Genomic DNA, 18,301 nt, shown 5'->3' on the forward strand with positions numbered 1-18,301 from the left:
ATTGTGCATAAAAATGGGGATATTCCATTTTTTTTCCTGGGGCACCTGGCAGGTATGGAGAAGAAATTCTAAAAGGGGGCATTCTGTGTGAGGGGTGGGGGTAGCACAGGGTAAAGAGAGACTATTCCAAACCCTGTTTATCTCAGTCATGTGACCTAGAGACCAATCCTCAAAACTCAAGCCCATGCACACCTGCCAGAGCAGCCAGCAGCGTCCCCTCCCAGAAGCTCTTGAACAGAGTTTAGAACAGGGGTAATTTATGACAGAATATAATACACTGGCTTCCTATAGTTAGGATTGTTCTGTAGATTATACTCCGAGAAGAACCATATAAATCAATTAACATTACTAATTTAAGGTGCAATCTTAATCCTAGGTCTGCTGGGATAAGTGAACTAGGATCCAGTGGATCTCTGGATCAGCCAGCTGGTTCCCAGCTCAGCTGTGATCTGCCAGTATAATTCCCCCATCCCAGCTCAGCCAGGACCCAGCTTTCAGTAGGGTGCTGTCAATAAAACTGTCCTTTGGCATCTCCCCATGTATCCTGCATGTTCTTTGGGGTGTCTGCAGGCGTATCTTCGGGGTGCTTGTGAGTTGCGTGAAGTGGGACACAGGGTGTGTTGGTGTGCTTCATGTGCACTTGTTCACCCAATCATCTGTTGTTACATGTGGCTGTGGGTTTGGTGGAGCTTGTGGTGGGCATGCCTGGAGTATGTGGTATACGGTGTGTGCTGATTGGCTGCCTCTAGGAGCATTGCTAGGGGCACCATTTGTGTGCTCTGTCCCCTATTTGTTTGTGCTGGCAATTTCAAGCTACTTTCCATAAGCTGTCTCTGAGAAGTCTCTCCGTTCATACACAACTGATAAGGGCACTTAAGAACTCTCCTTTGTGTGTCAACAGGTGGGCTTGTCCCCATAGTAATACTGCCTGAGCTAGCTCTCTGGGTTTTGCTGCCTTCTTTTCTCTCTGCTGGGCTGGGGCCAGCTTACCCAGCCTTTACCCTTCTCAGGAGTTCCTGAACAGCACACTTTACACCAGATTACTTTAAGATGGCTTCCATTAGGATTGCTCCCTGTCCATTAACTTCAGTGGGTCTCCTCTGAATATGACTTAGTTGGATACATTATTGTACTTATTCATTGGTCTCTTTCTGATGCGTGATTTCATATTAGGGTAAGCCATCAGCAGTGAGGTAATCTTTCAGCACTTTAATGCTGGAATCCCCTTTTCATAATCAATAACGTTCAGTCTTATGTGCTGAACAAATCAGTGCAGTAGCAATTCTCTTGCACTTGAGAACTTGACACAATTCCTGCTGTTCATTCAATTGTATGATTACTCTCATTTTTTTAATAAAATTGTGTATTAAGGAATTACATAAAATGAAATAGTAAAGTTCACACATGAAAATTAAAGGGTTTGTAGAACTGTGACATAAGTTAATTGTCTCTCTGAAAGTGGTGAAATCAATTTGTCTGTTGGTCGTTACACTTCATTTTTGTCCATGTGTGAATGAAACAATTGCATAGCCCATCCTCATAGCTCACATGGTAGAGCATGAGACTCTTATTCCCAGAGTTGTGGGTTCAAGCCCCACATTGGGGGGGGGGAATCCTGCATTGCAGGGGGTTGGACTAGATGACCCTCGTGGTCCCTTACAACTCTACAATTCTTTGAGTCTATGTTTCTATGATATATATTCAGATACCTTGATATGTAAGAAATATGTTCTCTTGCTGGGGCTTGTATTCTCTCAGTGCTGTGCCATGACTGGCTACTTGAGCTATGTGGAACTGAGGAGCTGGCTGGTGGGGGAAGAGGAGGTTCTAGGGGCAGTAACCTTCAGCTTTCCGATGACTCCAATAGGAGGATGGGATCCAGTTCCTTAATTCTTGTGGGTTTAGGATACTCAGAGTAGAACCACTGAAATTAAGAAATCTAAGTCCATTGGTCTATGCTAAGAGTATGACATAGTTGGATGTCTCCCAGAACGTTTTACTTAACACCACCTGTTTCGTTGGTGCAATTTTGCACCATTACAGAGGGTGGGAATGAACGCTGAGCTGTCATAGGGTCCCACTTAAGCTCTGCTCCTCCCTTGCCATATCCCCACCTTGGCCATTTTGTGCCCAGTGAACTGTTGGCTTCATCACAGAGGCAAGGCTATTGCTGCACTGGCACATAGGAGCAATGCTATCTTTTTTTGACCTTAGGAGCAATCATATCTTACTCAGCAGACTTAACTCAAGGATAGGATCACTCTGTAACTCTTCTACTGTATATCTGTGGGAGATTAATGTCTACCAGCCTCATTAAAGTAGGCATCAAAGTGACATTGAGACTCAAATCAGAGCTGACTTTTTCTTGTTATGCGAGACAAGATATAATGTAGCCTTAAAAAAAAAAAAAAGAAATGTTTTGCACACTTTTACATCCAAGGAAAAATTATGCTTTATTGCTATCATTATAATTAATAAGAGTTCAGCTGTGATCTGAATGCACTTCTGTTAGCCTAGTTGGGATTATTTATTGAGGAGGTTTTGCTATGCTGCATGTCAAGTTCTTTTCACGGTAGTCAAGTCACATAAAAATTGTTCTAAGCAGAAAAATGGTCCTGTTAAGCCTTGCAGAATCATGCCCACGACATGCATCGAATATATATGTGTGTGTTTGTTATTCAGCATTTAATTAGTTCAACGCAAGTGACTATATTTACTTTTCTTCTACATAATTGAGTGAAGATTTTCTAAGTTCTTGGTCATGAACAGAATGCAAAATGCAGTGTTTCTGAAGAATGTGTTTTGTTAGAAAAAGAAAGAGGCACCTGCCAGTGGATTTTTTTTATAATTAGCTCTGAAGAAAAGTATCTGCTTAGTGTACAGTGGTACCTCGGGTTAAGAACTTAATTCGTTCCGGAGGTCCGTTCTTAACCTGAAACTGTTCTTAACCTGAGGTACCACATTAGCTAATGGGGCCTCCTGTTGTCGCCGTGCCACCACCGCGTGATTACTGTTCTCATCCTGAAGCAAAGTTCTTAACCCAAGGTACTATTTCTGGGTTAGCGGAGTCTGTAACCTGAAGTGTCTCTAACCTGAAGCATCTGTAACCCGAGGTACCGCTGTAGACTAATAAGGCAGTGATATTTCAGGTAAAACGCACAGCTTGTTAAAGATGGATGGCGAGTGACAATAACCTACTGTGTGCAGTCCTGCAAAGGCTGAGACACAAAAGCATCAGATGTGCTAGTTGCTGTTTTCACCAATGAAATTGGGAGGTGCTAAATGTTGTCAGTCTCTTCACTCCATTTTCCAATTCCTTTATCTATTTATTTAATTTTTGTTGAATTTGTTTAATTATCTGTCATCCCTCATTTACTATGCTACATTCTAAATTTATTTATTTTTTAAATCAGAATTCAATACATTTCCAGTATTTATAAGTACATTCAGGACATGGGATTACTTTTGAAAATTAAATGCAACATATGGATTATAAATGAGCATGGAGCCCGAGAACTCCAAAACTGAGTTATGCTACCACCAGACTCCTTATCTCTTTCACTTTCAGGGGAGGGCAGTTCTCAAGGTTATGAGTAATTAGTATTAGGAATGGAGATAAGGGAGCACCTGGGAAGCAGAAACAAGGAGAAGGTCAGAAGTCAGAGCTCTGCCCACTGAGGCTCTCATGTAGGAGGACCTACCAGGACTGTGAACTCCCAGACTGTTGCTGAAAGCAAATCCCTAGACTCACATGAGCTCAGAGACACCATGTTCCTTAATTCTGTGTTGCCCACCTCACCCTCCCAACCACTATCTTGATTGTCGAGCATAGGGTTGTAGATCTATGGAGAGGACTCAGGTGGACAGCCATGTTGAGCTATACAGTATAATCTCCTTTAACATGAATAAATCTCTAGTCACTAGGAATGCTGCCCCTGCTTTTTGGAATGATATCCCTGTTAAGATAGAAAAAGTGCCCACAACCCATATTTTTCAAAACCAATTCCGTTTCAACAAGCTGGATGTTTGCGTTAGGTGTCCATTTTGTATTGCTTTTAAATCTACCTTTCGCTGTTCTATGATACGTTTGTACATTGCCTTGGGACACATTTAAATGGATATATTATTAATAATGATAATAATAATGTGGTGTGGGTGTTTGCTCAGCTGTTTCTGTCTTGATTTTTCCTTGAGCCTTGTGTGTTTACGCTTCTTTGGCAGTCAGGCAGTCAGCTTTTCCCTGATGCAAAGATGTCTGAAAAAATGGTTGATGATAGCATCCATGTCTGAAGCTAACTCGTGCTTAGAGATTAATTATTCAAAATGACGGATGCTTTAAACTGGTGTGATCAATAGTGTTATCATAATACACAGTAAAGGACGAGTCATTGCTGAGCTAGAATGTGGGAATTGGCTTTTAATTTGTTATCAAGGAAATTAAAATAAGCCAAAAATGAACATAAAATACACCCAGCAGAGCCAGGAGACATCAATAGCTATTGCCTTCAATTTCTCCTGCTTCATCCAGGTGATGTTTAGCTTTCTGCTCTTAATTACAATTTTTCATGTTACAAATGCAGTAGTGACCTGGGTGTGACAGCAACATAAAGAACTCCAAGCTGATCCTCGCAGAAAGGGTATTTTGATCTTATTGCCCCCAGAGAGTTCACAAGGAAACTGCTGCCTTTTCCAATGAAGATTGATAACTACTATTGAAAAGCAGAAGGGGGCACCTTTGTCATTACAGTCCCTGTAAGCAAAGCCAACTAATAGAATAGCAGTTCTGACTGTCACTGGCAGTGGTAGCCTTGGCAAAGCATGGGCAGAGGATGTCCCAAGCTATATTAATTCCTATTGGCAGCAATTTTGAAATGGTATACCTCTACTGACTACTCCCTGAAGAACAGTTCCCTGCAGACTTCAGAAATATTGCTTGCTGTCAAAACAAAGGGACAGAGGAGATGCTGTCATTATGCCTCAAGAAGCATTTCCCATTTACTTTAAGCACTTCTGCTGCTAGGAGAACCAAGCTAGCTATATATCAAAGGATAATGTAGACTTGAGGAGTATGGTCTGGCTGATCAGAAGTCACATAGCTGGTGCTCCAGTTTATATGGTAAAGAAGAAGGGCTCCTGAATGTCAGTCACTGGGGAACAACAATGGAAGAGGGCTATTTCAGGCTTCCCCAGAGCTGACCCTACTATTAGACATGGTGAAGCAGCTGTCTCGGGTGGCAGATGAGGGGAGTGGCGGCAAGGTGTTGGAGGACAGAGCTCTGCTATCCTGTCACCAGGGATGTCCAAATGTCTTCTGTACACGCATTGAGGAAGGGCACCGTCTTGTCCTTCGCCTTAGGTAGCCCTGGGATTCCCATTGACATCTAGTTGGCCACTGTGGGAAACAGGATGCTAGACTTCATAGGCTTTTAGTCTGATCTGGGAAGGATCTTTTTATGTTCCTTATCTCCTCCCATCCATCCAACACACAGTATCACATGTGAGACAGACATTCCATGCAGAGTCCCAAATATGCAATGGACAGAACTGTGGGACCATTCTCTACCTTTTTTTAAGGAATTGCACAAGTATAACAGATCTGTGATGGAAACTAAAAACGACCTTGGATATGGTAAAAAGCCTAAACCATTTGACTACTGTACTTCATTTTGTTCTACATCACATCAATATTAATGTATGATTTGACCAAAAAAAGTGCTCTATTAATTAGTTTTCTTCACCTTCATTCTTATAAGTGCATTTGTCATTTAGAGAACATTGTTATGCTGTGTCTCATGCACTACGTTTATGTATACCAAATCACTCAGAAATAATGTGTTTGGGGGGGGAGGGGAGGCAAAAGCATATGACACAGCACCAGTGAGGTTAATGGAACTCTCTGTTACAATTTCATTATCATCTGTCACTCTAAAAAAAAATAATCAAACTTTATCTCAATGTCTTTTGAGTTTTGGCAAATCCCAAGGTAATCATCATTCAATGTTTTATTAATAAGACTGGCAAAGGAGGTGATGAGAATTACCCAACCACGATAGGCAGAGCTTAACATTCCTGCCTACTATAAGACAGTTGCAAAGGGAAGAGGAGAGCTTTGATAAGTGTCTGGACCATCACATTTCAAAGAGGTACCTGAAGCCATACAGCGGTACCTCGGGTTACAAACACCTTGGGTTACAAACACTTCAGGTTACAGACTCTGCTAACCTCAGGTTAAGAACTGTACCTCAGGATGAGAACAGAAATTGTGTGGCAGTGGCGCAGCAGCAGTGGGAGGCCCCATTAGCTAAAGTGGTGCTTCGGGTTAAGAACAGTTTCAGGTTAAGAATGGACCTCCAGAACGAATTAAGTTCATAACCAGAGGTACCACTGTATTTGCAAGGCCACTTACACAATACCTAACAGCACTTCAGTAGATATGGCCAGCTTAATACATTGGACAGGGAGAGGGGGGCTATTGTCCTGTGATGGTGACACCCAGAATGCACCCAAAGCTTGATTTTTAGAAAGGAAGTTGGGAAGCAAAAAACAAACAAACTTTCCTACAGGCAGTCCCTTAGTTCACAACTGAAGTTTGGAAGGAGCAAATTGAGCCAAAGGCTGAAAAACATTGAAAATGCTTAGGGAGGGGGAATATGTGGCCCTCCAGATGGTGTTGGACTCCGACTCCCATCAGCCCCAGCCAGTGTGGCCAATGGTCAAGGATGATGGGAGGTGTAATCCAACAACATCTAGAGGGCACCAGGTTTGCCCATTGTTGCCGTCGGTAAAACAACTAAGCAGAACATGTGCCTATAATACTTCAGTATACTTATTTTAAGAACAATTTTGATTCTACTTACAAGCTGCCCTTTGTCATTCTGAAGAGTAGATAGCAGGCTTGAACTTAACATGCTGCACTGTCAGAAAATATACTGCTTTAATCAAATCTGAGCTCTAAATTTTCTATAGGGGAGGTCACATTTGTACCCCACATTTGTAAATACATTTGTATGTATTAACAGCCCCAAGTATTAACAGCCCAGTGGCACAGGCTAGATTTAGAAATAGTTATTAGTTCAAAGTCACCCAGTGAACTTCATGAATGAGAGGGGATTTGAACCCAGGCTTTATCAGTTCCTGACTAGTATTTAAGTCACTGTAGCAAAGTGGCTCTCCTCCAGCTGTTGTTCAACACAGTTCTAAGAACTCCTACTGTTTTGTGCTTCTTTTAAAATGTGCAACATGTTTTCTTCCCTCTAACCTATTTGCAGATGTCACTTTAAACATTATTTTCCAAGGTTTTATTTTTCCATAGAAAACAGATGTCTGCAATTATCTCTGCTTTGACCTCTGAGACTTATCAAAGTCAAATAGGCAATCATCCAATCAGATGAGCTATCATTACCAGAAGAAAAGTAATTATAATCTGAATATGTTTGAACATGATTATTATAAGTCTAAACTGTTGTACTTCTGATTGGGATTGAACTGAAGAAATTATCATTTTATAATTCAAATGATATAACTTCATTTGTTTTTGTAATTTTGAAGAGTAGAGAGCAGAATGATTTAATAATGTAATCCTTTAACTAGGAACAAAGCATGCAGTGATATCTCTAAAGCCACAGAAAGATGTCTTAATTAAAGAAAAGAGCTAAAATCAGACAAACCACAAAATGAGTGAATGGGGTTTCTGGAAACAATGGGAACACCAAGTACAGAACATTTCCCTCTTCTTCAGATTATCCAGGAACAGCTGAAGCAGTGACATAGGCAAAGGTTTGGATAAACAGAAGTTCTAGTTTCATAGGTTCCATGAGTAGCAAAGATGGCCACTGTATAATCTGGTAGTCTATTCTATTCACATGCATTTGTCAGGGCATCTGAACTAAACACCCAATGGCATATGAAAGTCAGCCTTCGTCAACCTGGTATCATCAAGGTATTTTTTTTTTAACTCTAGGCCAGTCTTTACCAATCTGATGCCTCCAAATGTTTTGGACTACAACTCCCATCAGCCCCAGTTGGCACACTCATGCTGATGGGAGTTGTAGTCTAAAATATCTGGCAGGCACGTGTTTGGCAAAGACTGCTCTACAGCATGTAGCTTGGGGGCTGAAGGGGGGGAGGGGAATTCAGTTTAGGAGTAAGCATCTTAGAGGCCACCAAGATCCACTTGTGTGAGATCACATTAATCACCTTGTCATCCCAGTAATGGTTGGATATGTTTCTAGAGCCTCATCATTTAGGAAGGGAATGTGGGGAGCCTTTTTCAGCTGAAGGGCTGCTGTTCGTTTTGCATAACCTTCCAGGGGCCACATGCCAGTGGTGGGTGGGGCCAGAGACAAAATGGATGAAACAATGAATATAAATTTTACCTCTGTGCAGTGAGTTACTTTTACACATACTCCTACAGTGCTCTCTATTCTCCTTCCAAGGAAGTGAGAAGCATGATCAAAGACACATTCCAGCCAGGCAGAAAGACTGGATGAGGAAGGGCTCAGAAGGGAGCATGGCCTATGGAGGGTCCCAAGCGTCAGATAAAGAGACCTGGAGGCATTTGGCCCTTGGGTCTGGGGTATTAATGTGCATTTTCAGATGTCCCATCACTGTCACCGCCAATTCTCCTCAACTCCCTCACCAAAGCCTCTTAACATAGGTTGCAATGCAGGCAAAGTAACAGTATTTTTAGGTCTAAATGATTTCAGTGGGAGAATTAAGCATATCCTTAAATATTTTCCATTGAATTTGGTGTTGTTGAGAAGTGCCCTTTTGTATAGGTCTGAATTCTACATCAGACCATTAGCATAGTGGAACCACAATTAAGTCAACCTTATGAACCTATTATCCAGAACTTTATTCCAGAGATCAAGCTATTGCCCATGCTCTTAATGATAGTTGTGAGCTTCAGATTTTACATACTCAAGCGTTCTCCAGGGACCATATGGAACAGATTTTGCAACAGCATCCTTTTGACCACAGTGCTAAGAGGGCAGGGAATACAAAGGTGGCTCTACTGTCATATCCAATACAGGCTTGAGCTGACAAGGCAGAAGGAAGATGGCAGGGAAAGTAGTGAATAGCACCAGCATTTTTTCTCCACACTAAAGGCAGTGTTGTAGCCCCAAGTGCCCCCCCCCCCCGCCTGCATATCAGGGATATTCCAGCTATCCACCCTGAAGTCTCAGGTGTCATGATTATTTTTTATTTTTAAGTAAGTTTTTCTTCTTTTTTAAAAAACTTGTGCTGATAAAAGCAAAAAGATGCAAACAGGATTCTGCCCAGTAGTCGACTAAGAAGCATCTCATCTTGCCTTCCAGAGTTCTGGGTGCAGAGACACCAGAACAACTGGCAAGCACTAAACTATCCTTTTCATGTTTATCAAAATGTAATTGGGTATGGTTAATATTTAGTGCAATTAAACAACTTTGAACATATTGACAGAGGCATACCTTAGGCTACCTTGTGCACTAGGCAAGGAGCCGTATCGGTGCTCCCACGCACATAAGGAGCTGTATCAGTGCCCCCCCCATCACTTGCTCCCTTGACAATGAGATATATTGGTGCATCCCCCCCCCCAAAAAAGCAGCAGAGTGGCCCAGGGAGCATGTGGATGGGCGGGCAGTCTCCTAGCCACTTCAAACCAGAATGGAGAGGTGTAGTTTTTGCACACACACCCAGGCCTATGCCATTGGTGGGGGCCAACCTGGGCAACCCCTACATACGAATATTGGTCAGGTCATGGAACACATACATCATTGGCTCCTGACAGAACCATCAATGGTTTTGATTGGTTCTGGTTGAGGGCTCTGTATGACCAGAAGTGAGAAAGTTCAGGCCACAGCATTTGTGCTGTTAGCTGCCTCAGAGGGCTCCATCACTCTATATTAAGCAGTATCTCATTTGTTTGTTTTAGTATTTTAAAACTGCAGACTGCCTTGGGTGCCTTGGCAGAAAGGCGGTATATAAATGCAGCAAGTAAACAAACACAGCCGTGAAAGGTCACAATTCGTAAAGTTCTGACCATTCTGCATTCATTTCACACACACCAGACTCTTCCTGCCCTTAAGGCTCCTCCCCAGGTTTGACTAAAGGGATCCGCCAAGTTATTGTGCTTACATGACAGTAGTGTGGACAATAGCATGTGCTATTGTAGCAGAAAATTTGAGAGTAATTAGAATGCAGTTGGGGAGCACTTCAGAGTAGATGAGCAGATAAGTCCTCAATTTCCTAATGCCTGCTAATTTGGCAGAGCTGCCTGCAAATTCTCAAGCCAGATGGAAGACTTCTCACCCTCATCATCTTTGACAACTGATAACTCACCATTGATGATTTAACATGTAGTAAATAATTTTATTTGTAGATTCAGGTAGGTAGCCGTGTTGGTCTGACGCAGTCAAAATAAATTTAAAAAATTGTCCAGTAGCAACTTAGAGACCAGCTATTGTGTATCTGAAGAAGTGTGCATGCACACGAAAGCTTATACCCAGAACAAACTTAGTTGGTCTCTAAGGTGCTACTGGACAATTTTTGAATTTAATTTTTTTGAATTTTTGAATTTTATTTGTAGCGATGGACTGACCACAACAACTTCTTGTTCAATGTGAAAGGTCAAAAAATGCGTCAGGTAACCTGCTTTTCAAAGCATACTCATAAATCTCTTCCATTCCAACATATCTTTCTGCTTAAGAAATTCAGCTTTATGATTTAATTACCGGTAACCTTTAGTTATTAAAAAGAACCAGTATAGGATGCTTCATGTGGGCTGTGTGAAAAAATAAATTTAATATCACCAAGAGGTCAAGATTCAGACCACACTTTGGTCAGAAAAACAGCAATAGTGCTTCATTATTCACCTCAATTTGAAATTGCTATGGCTTTGTTTTCACTGGAATGTCTGGGCTGTGCCACTATAAATTGCAAGAAGTGGCTTGTATCATTTAAAACTCCAAACATACAAACAAACAAATCCCTCCATATAGAAAGCTAGATTCTAGGCCAGCCTTTCCCTGACATACTAATTTATTTTTATTGATTGATTGATTATTTAATTTCTATACTGCTTAATATATTTAAAATACCTAAGCGGTGTAAAAAAAAAGAAAAAGGCAGCAACAACAGACAACTGTTGTATTTTTGTATGAAGGAGGTAATATGTGCCGCCTCCTGCTGTCCAGACACAAGTTTGGTACCTCAGTGAGAAACAAACTTATTTCTTGTTAGTGTAAATAATTCACTCAATTGTTTGGAGTCAATATAATTCACATCCTTGTATTTTCTGAGCTACAACAACATAAACATACTAATTCTAAGCCAGGGGTTGCCAGTGTGGTGCCATCTAGGCATTGCTGAGCTCCAGATCCCAACTGTAGAGCCGGAAGGGACCACGAGGGTCATCTAGTCCAACCCCTTGCAATGCAGGGATTTTTTTGCCCAATATGAGACTTGAACGCACAACCCTGAGATTAAGAATCTCACGCTCTGCCAACTGAGCTATGCCATATACATTGGCTACCCTTGATCTAAGCTCTTTGGCATGTATCACATTAAGTCACACTCTGATTAGACTCATTGAGATCTATGGGTATAAGATGGTCATGCTAACTTATCCATACATTTCTGTAGATCTACTCTATGACTTAATGGGATACAACCCCATGATTCTGGTTGCATTTCCCTTATGTATTTATTCATTAAAATGGTATGTTCCTCTTTGTGAACATACCTTCAAAGTAGCTGCTGAGTTGTGACATAATAACATTACAATCAATATAAAACAATCCGGTTTCTCACAGGCATCTGGTTGGCCAGATCCTGAGAACAGGATGCTGGACTAGACGAGCCAGTGGCTTGATCCAGCAGGCTCTGCTCATGTTCATCCGTCAAATGCCACTTGTACTCTGAGTTTACTATCTGAAACTGCTTTATTTAGTTCAAGAGCTCCAGGACCTTACAAATTTAGAGCATTACAATTATGTAATTTCAGTTTCCCTTAGCAACAAGAAGAAATTAACAACGCAAAGCAATGTAGGATCCCAGTTTGGGAAAGACCAGCTGGGAGATATGGAAACTTCCTGCAGCCATAACTGCCATGGAAGTACTTTTAAGTTGAACAGGAACCTTGGCAAATTAAGGGATTGTCTAGGCTAGGGTTTGATCACGTTTATCCTGTTTGGGTTTGCTTTTTCTCCAAAGGGAGTAATTTAGGTTTCTGTAATTTGGGGGCATTGCATTTCTTTCTCTGTAACATTTACATGTCTTATACTCTTCCTTTTATCTTTGCAAACTTATTATTTCATAAAAATTTGTGTGATCTCAGATTATTTTAACACTCTCATGCTTATAGCTTTAACCTCCCACTATTTAAGGAGGTTTCAGAAAGACTCTAGCCAACTTCTAGAGGCTGTTTGATCTGGTATATAAAATTTAAATCTGGTTTGCTTGTGCAGTTTTCTGATTTTGTGCAAATCTGAAGAATCAAAAGGGGGGGGTGTATATAAGCATAGCTCCTCTGTTCAGGAGCACACCACAATTAGTGATGAGCATGGCCAGAAAACAAATGAAAGCATTGAGGAAGTAGTGGGCACGGAATGGAGAGTTGCAGAAAGTGACAAGTTATTCACCCACCCCAAAACACTGAGGCAAATTTTCTGTGACTCCAGCTGGAGCAACCTGGAAACTAATTGTCCACAATTTATCAGATTATTCAGGCCTGAATTTTACAGGAGATAAGCATTAGGCTTGGTGTTGTCCAGGGGTACCAACCTGAATATAATATTGGGGGAGCCTAGTTAAGCCCCACCCAAATAATCACATGACACAGTACAAGCACCATTTGAATGGCAATGCCCATCAACTTTGGGGGGTCAGTCCCCTCAAATATTTTATTGGGGGAGCAAAAGACCCTTCGGCCCCCTAGGAGTTGGCTCCTATGGTGTTGTCTGAGGGTAACTGAGGGCGAAAACACAGTAAACTCTGGTGTGGACAAGATGTAAGCCCAGTGAGTAAAACCAGCCTCCCTACTTGTATGTCATCACATTGCATTCCATATTATTTTCCACATCAGAAAGGGATGGCATTGTAATGATGAAAGATATATCTCTGGGTTTAAAGATGAACACATTGTGAGTAGAAATTATATTTAATTCATTGGGGTGGGGTGTGGAATCAGGAATGTTTTAAGAAGCAGAATTCTGGAAAAGAAAACTGAGGTGAGTTTGACATACTTTGCAAGTAAGAGGTTTTGCTTTTACTCAGAATTCCGAAGTGCGCTTTTGCAAACCTTTCAGATGCCTAGGGGGAAAGCGGGGGTCTTTTGTCCCCTGGAGACCATGATCCACTTAAAATTCACCCAACATGACTAGCTCCCGTAGCCTTGCAGTAATTGTGTTTGGCCAGTAGATGGAGCAGCTGCAGCAGGTAGCAGCAAATCTGTAGGGACACTCCTAAAGCATTCAAAACAACGGAGCAGCCCAGCTCCCTTGACTCCCCCTTTGCTTGTCAGCAGCTGGACGCCTGACAGGGACTGGGGAAAAGAGCAGCATGGGAAGAAGGAAGAGGAATGGCGCTGAGCCAGCGTTCAACACAAAGAACCAGCAGCAGGTTGAGACTTTTTCCTGCACAGTGTGTTTCCTGCTGCTGACAGCTCCAACTCAAGGTGGAGAATGGGGACCCCTCTGCCTCTTTCAGGGCATAGCTTCAGGATCCTAAAACCTACAGCAGTCAGGATGGTGCCAAAAGGGTGTCAACAAATACGGGTGCATGCTTGTAAGAACAAAGAAAGGCAGAAATTCCAGGGGACCTCCTCAGTCCTTCACTTTTGAGATGGAGAACATAATTCATGCCTGGGACTAGACTTGGATTTGCTTTTTAATGCCCAGGTTCATGGCCCATAGTTCAGTGGTAGAGAGCATCTGCTTTGCATGCCATAGATCCTGGGATCAATCTCCAGGATCTCCAGGAAGGGCTGGGAGAGAACCCAGTCTGGTACACTGGAGAGCCACTGCCAATCAGTGTTAGACAACCCTGATAATGTACCTTCCTGTCTTCCTAAGAATGTTTTTAAATGTGCACAGAGTGCCTTCATGCAGGAGCAGACAGTGACTACAGACATCTCCCATCACTTACAGAATGAAGGAGAATGGCCTTTTGGAGGGGTTTGAACCAAGGGGTTGCCATATTCCAAAAAGTAAAAACCAGGACACCCCTAGCTGAGCTTTTTTTTAGATAACCCCCAAATTGTTGAGCTTTTTCTTCTTCTTTCAGAAACTACTTGCCTAAGATCCAGGAGAAAGTGCCACCTTTCGGAAATCCCTCCCGAACGTCAATTCCACCTTTGAAATCCCGGTAATGTAATGCAGCCCTACTTGAACCTGACATCTTTGAAATTAAGCGCTGTCTGTCTCCACTTTAAATCTATCTATTCCCTGCCTTTTCAGAATAGACTGAGTATTCAGCAAAGTAACTTTGTGAGAATAGGATATGGAGAAACGTGGGGAAGGGCTGTAGCTCAGTGGTGAAGAACTCTGCCTTGCATGCAGAAGGCCCCAAATTCAACCCCAGGCATCTTCAGGTAGGAGATGTCAGGAGAGCTGCTGCCAGTCAGTGTAGAGAACACAGAGCTGAATGGGCCAGTAAAAGTAAAGGAACCCCTGACCATTAGGTCCAGTCGTGGCCGACTCTGGGGTTGTGGCGCTCATCTCGCTTTATTGGCCGAGGGAGCCGGCAAACAGCTTCCGGGTCATGTGGCCAGCATGACTAAGCTGCTTCTGACGAACCAGAGCAGTGCACGGAAATGCCGTTTACCTTCCCGCCGGAGCGGTACCTATTTATCTACTTGCACTTTGAGGTGCTTTCGAACTGCTAGGTTGGCAGGAGCAGGGACCGTGCAATGGGAGCTCACCCCGTTGCAGGGATTCGAACCGCCGACCTTCTGATCGGCAAGTCCTAGGCTCTGTGGTTTAACCCACAGCGCCACCCGCATCCCTTGAATGGCCCAGTAGGACTGGCTTAATATAAGTCAACTTCCCATTTTCCTATGTGCCAACATACTTAGAGTTGCCAACTATATTTCCATTCCGTGTTTTTTTTAAAAGGTTGTGTATGACAGAACTCGGAAACACAGCTTCATCTGCCAAACTTCAACTGGTCAACAGCACAGTGCAAGCTGATTGCCAGACAAAAGTAATAGCAACCTCAAGTGCAGTGACACAAAGGTGCTTTGCAAATGTTTTTAAATTGTCTATATTGTACTGCAACCAGGAAACACTAAACAGAGATCAGAAACATGTGAGCTAAGTGCCCATTACCTGGGAATGGGGCTGCAACTCAGCAGGAGAGCATCTGCTTAGCGTGAAGAAAGCCTCAGATTCAATCTCCAGCTTCTCAAGTTAGCGCTGGGCATGTCCTCTGTCTGAAACCCTAAGGAACCATACTGCCAGTCAGTGTAGGCAATACTGAGCTCAATGGGTTAATGACTCCTGTTCCCAGTGGCGTAGCGTGGGTTGTCAGCACCCGGGGCAAGGCAAGTAATTTGCGCCCCCTAACCTGTGGATTTGCGCCCCCTAATCCTAACCCCCAGATGTTGCGCCCGGTGCGGCCGGCCCCCCCTGCACCCCCCACACTACGCCACTGCCTGTTCCTAACACACAGCGGAGGAATTATGTGCAGCAACTGTCACAGTACAATCCTAACCATGCTACTCAGAAGTCAGACCTACTGTTTTCAGAGAGCCTTACTTCCAGGTAAGTGCGGATGGGATTACAACCTAACATCTGTTTTTAGATGATTCATTTATAGCAACACATTGCAAATACTCTTCCAGTCTAGTTCACATGGGATGGGAGGCATTAAAAGAAGAATCAAGTTAGGAAACTTTGCTATGAGCAGAAAAAGTCACAGGCCATAGCTGGGTGGAAGAGAACCATTAATAAATGTGAAACTCAGAATTAAGATTCCATCTCACATTAGACAGAACATGAATTCAATCTTACTCCTTTTTACAATGAATGTAATATTGCATCAGAATAAATACAGTGGCTTATGAGTCGCTTACAGAGTGCACTATTGCTACCAGGTATGCTTCCAAAATAAGAAAAGGGGGGACGGACTTACTTTGTCTGACCTAGTTCAGTCGCCATCATCCCCATCCATTTATAATCCTTGGACTCCCAGTATCTTCGACATGGTACCTAATTTACAGTGTATAAAATTTACACCATCAAGCAAAATCCCAGTCTATATCTACAGGACTCTGAATCTCCTTTTAAATAAGACATTAGTAAGCATCACATCAGAAAACCTTCCATTAATGCTGCTTTGGATCTCCTGTCTTACAGAGCCAGTGATTGAATTCTCTACCCCCGCAGGAAAATTAAAATATGGCAGATAATATTGTCTTCTCTCAGTGATTCTGTTTTCTGCTGAGACTATCATAAGGAGTGCTGTGTTACTTTTCTCTGAAAACAACACAGAGGAAAATAACACAACACTTCATATAATGTCTAGTTGCCCAAAGTCCATTGCAGCCAAGAAACGGTTCATGACCTCAGGGCATTTTTTGTCAACAATTGTCATGGCCGTTACAGGTGTGGCATGTGAGGGGGGTATTTTTAAATTTATTTATTTATTGCTTCTGCTCACCTCTAGAGGCTGGGAAAAAGTTAGGCAATTTTGTCCATGGTGAGGTTAAATGGTCCCACTGTCAAATTAGCACCAATTGTGGCTGCTCATAACGCTTGCAAAACCTGCAGTGTGCAGCTTGCGCCAAGTAATGGTGGAACTGGTGGCCCTGTAGATGCAGTTTGTCTACCGCTCTCATCATCCCTGTTCATTGGCCATTCAGGCTGGGGCTGATGGGAGTTGGGAGTCTAGGACCGTGGGTTCCCTATGTCCACACTAGCTCCTATTATCTATGGGTGCATGCATTTGCTGTCCCATAGGTCAATTACTAGGGCCAGAGGAAGGAAACCACAAACAGGAAAAGTTAAACACCATCCCACTGGCCCTAAAACAGAACCCACAGCACATGGGATCAATTCTCCAATTTCCTTGCCCTAGTTAATCTTGTTAAGTGTTGCAGTGCAAGATAATGGTCCTGGCATGCTTGGGGGAGAAGGTGCTTTGCTCCTTGCTCTGAAAATTCTCCACCTCTGCTATGGAGAAATGCACCCACTCTATCATAGGCCTGCTGTACGAATTTCCGTGCAGAGTCAGGCTCCTAGTCCATCTCGCTCAGTCTTCTGCGCCTGCCCATAAAGAGCCAGGCAGGCAAGCCAACAAGCCGGAAGGGCATCGTCATAATATCTTCCACCTGCTGCTTATTCCCCAGTGCCTGGTAGTCCAAAGTATAATGCCACTGAGCAGGAAGCTTGCAGAAATAGTGCCAACAACAAGGAGGCTGAGTGCTTATGTTGGTTACAGCAGAGTCACCCTGACTTGGCAGCAAGTGCCGCAGAAGGAGCTTGCATGCCTGTGTTTTAAGCAAGCCAGGCAAAGCCAGGAGACCAAAGGCAGATTCCGGAGAGGTGGCAGAACCGCCTTGTCCACTTAACACCTCTGTTGGTACAGCAAACACTGGGAGTCACTGCTCTTGTTTACTGAAATATTGAGAGGGCTTCCTGCAGCTTATCCACTGTAGCACAGCCCGGAATGGGGAGGAGGGACGGGTGGGGGGTGGCTTTCAGTCTCTGGGCATGAAGATTCTGTTTGGATTGCTCTCAGACAACCCTTAACAGCTGGTTATAATTATGTGCTGCAGCTTCAGAGGAAGTCGCTGGCTGTGGGGAGTGTGCAGCACTTGGCTGCAGATCAGCTGCTCTTAAGGGTACAGCTGAGAGATGGAGACTAGGAACAGTGGCACTGAGTGGAGGGGAGGGGGGAAGCCTAATTATCTGCCACTTGAGAGCAGGGCTCCCTTGTCGAGTCATTACATGTTGGTGAGAGTCCCTCAGCATACATATACCCTAAACGATGTTCGAATGAAGGAAGGGCCGGGTTTGGCTGCCAGGAATCTGTACCATGGAGGATTGAAACTTTTATAAAGAACAGAATCATCTGCTTCTATCCGAGAGTCTTGTTTTATTTTTCTAGCCTGTGATTTGATTTAAAGCTTTTGGAAGAAGGGAGAAAATATCCTAGTAGGGAGATGTTGTTGGAATAGTGACTTCTGGCCTTAATGTTTCAAACTGCACATCTATGAACAGCGCTCATGAAAATGTAGCTCTTGTGATTCTCACCAAAGTTCCTAAATACTTTCCTGCACTTAATTTTTCCTTAGGTTTATCTCCCCACCTCCCACTCCCTC

General features: G+C 43.0%; 1 long non-coding RNA gene across 3 annotated transcripts in view; it reads left to right on the forward strand.

The window, feature by feature from the left end:
- LOC309349832 overlaps nucleotides 1–18,301 on the forward strand; it is a 34,201-nt gene that overhangs the window by 11,323 nt on the left and 4,577 nt on the right. For 2 of the 3 annotated variants that reach the window (XR_014160198.1, XR_014160199.1), the window contains 2 exons: nucleotides 14,263–14,343; nucleotides 15,093–15,437. This is a non-coding gene — a long non-coding RNA (uncharacterized lncRNA). Of the gene's footprint in view, nucleotides 1–13,520; nucleotides 13,600–14,262; nucleotides 14,344–15,092; nucleotides 15,438–18,301 lie in introns of those variants that run through there. The other variant, XR_014160200.1, reaches the window with a different exon arrangement.

The sequence above is a fragment of the Podarcis erhardii genome (assembly GCF_964252035.2).
Source record: "Podarcis erhardii genome assembly, chromosome: 9".
In the NCBI taxonomy this organism is placed as follows: Eukaryota; Metazoa; Chordata; class Lepidosauria; order Squamata; family Lacertidae; genus Podarcis; species Podarcis erhardii.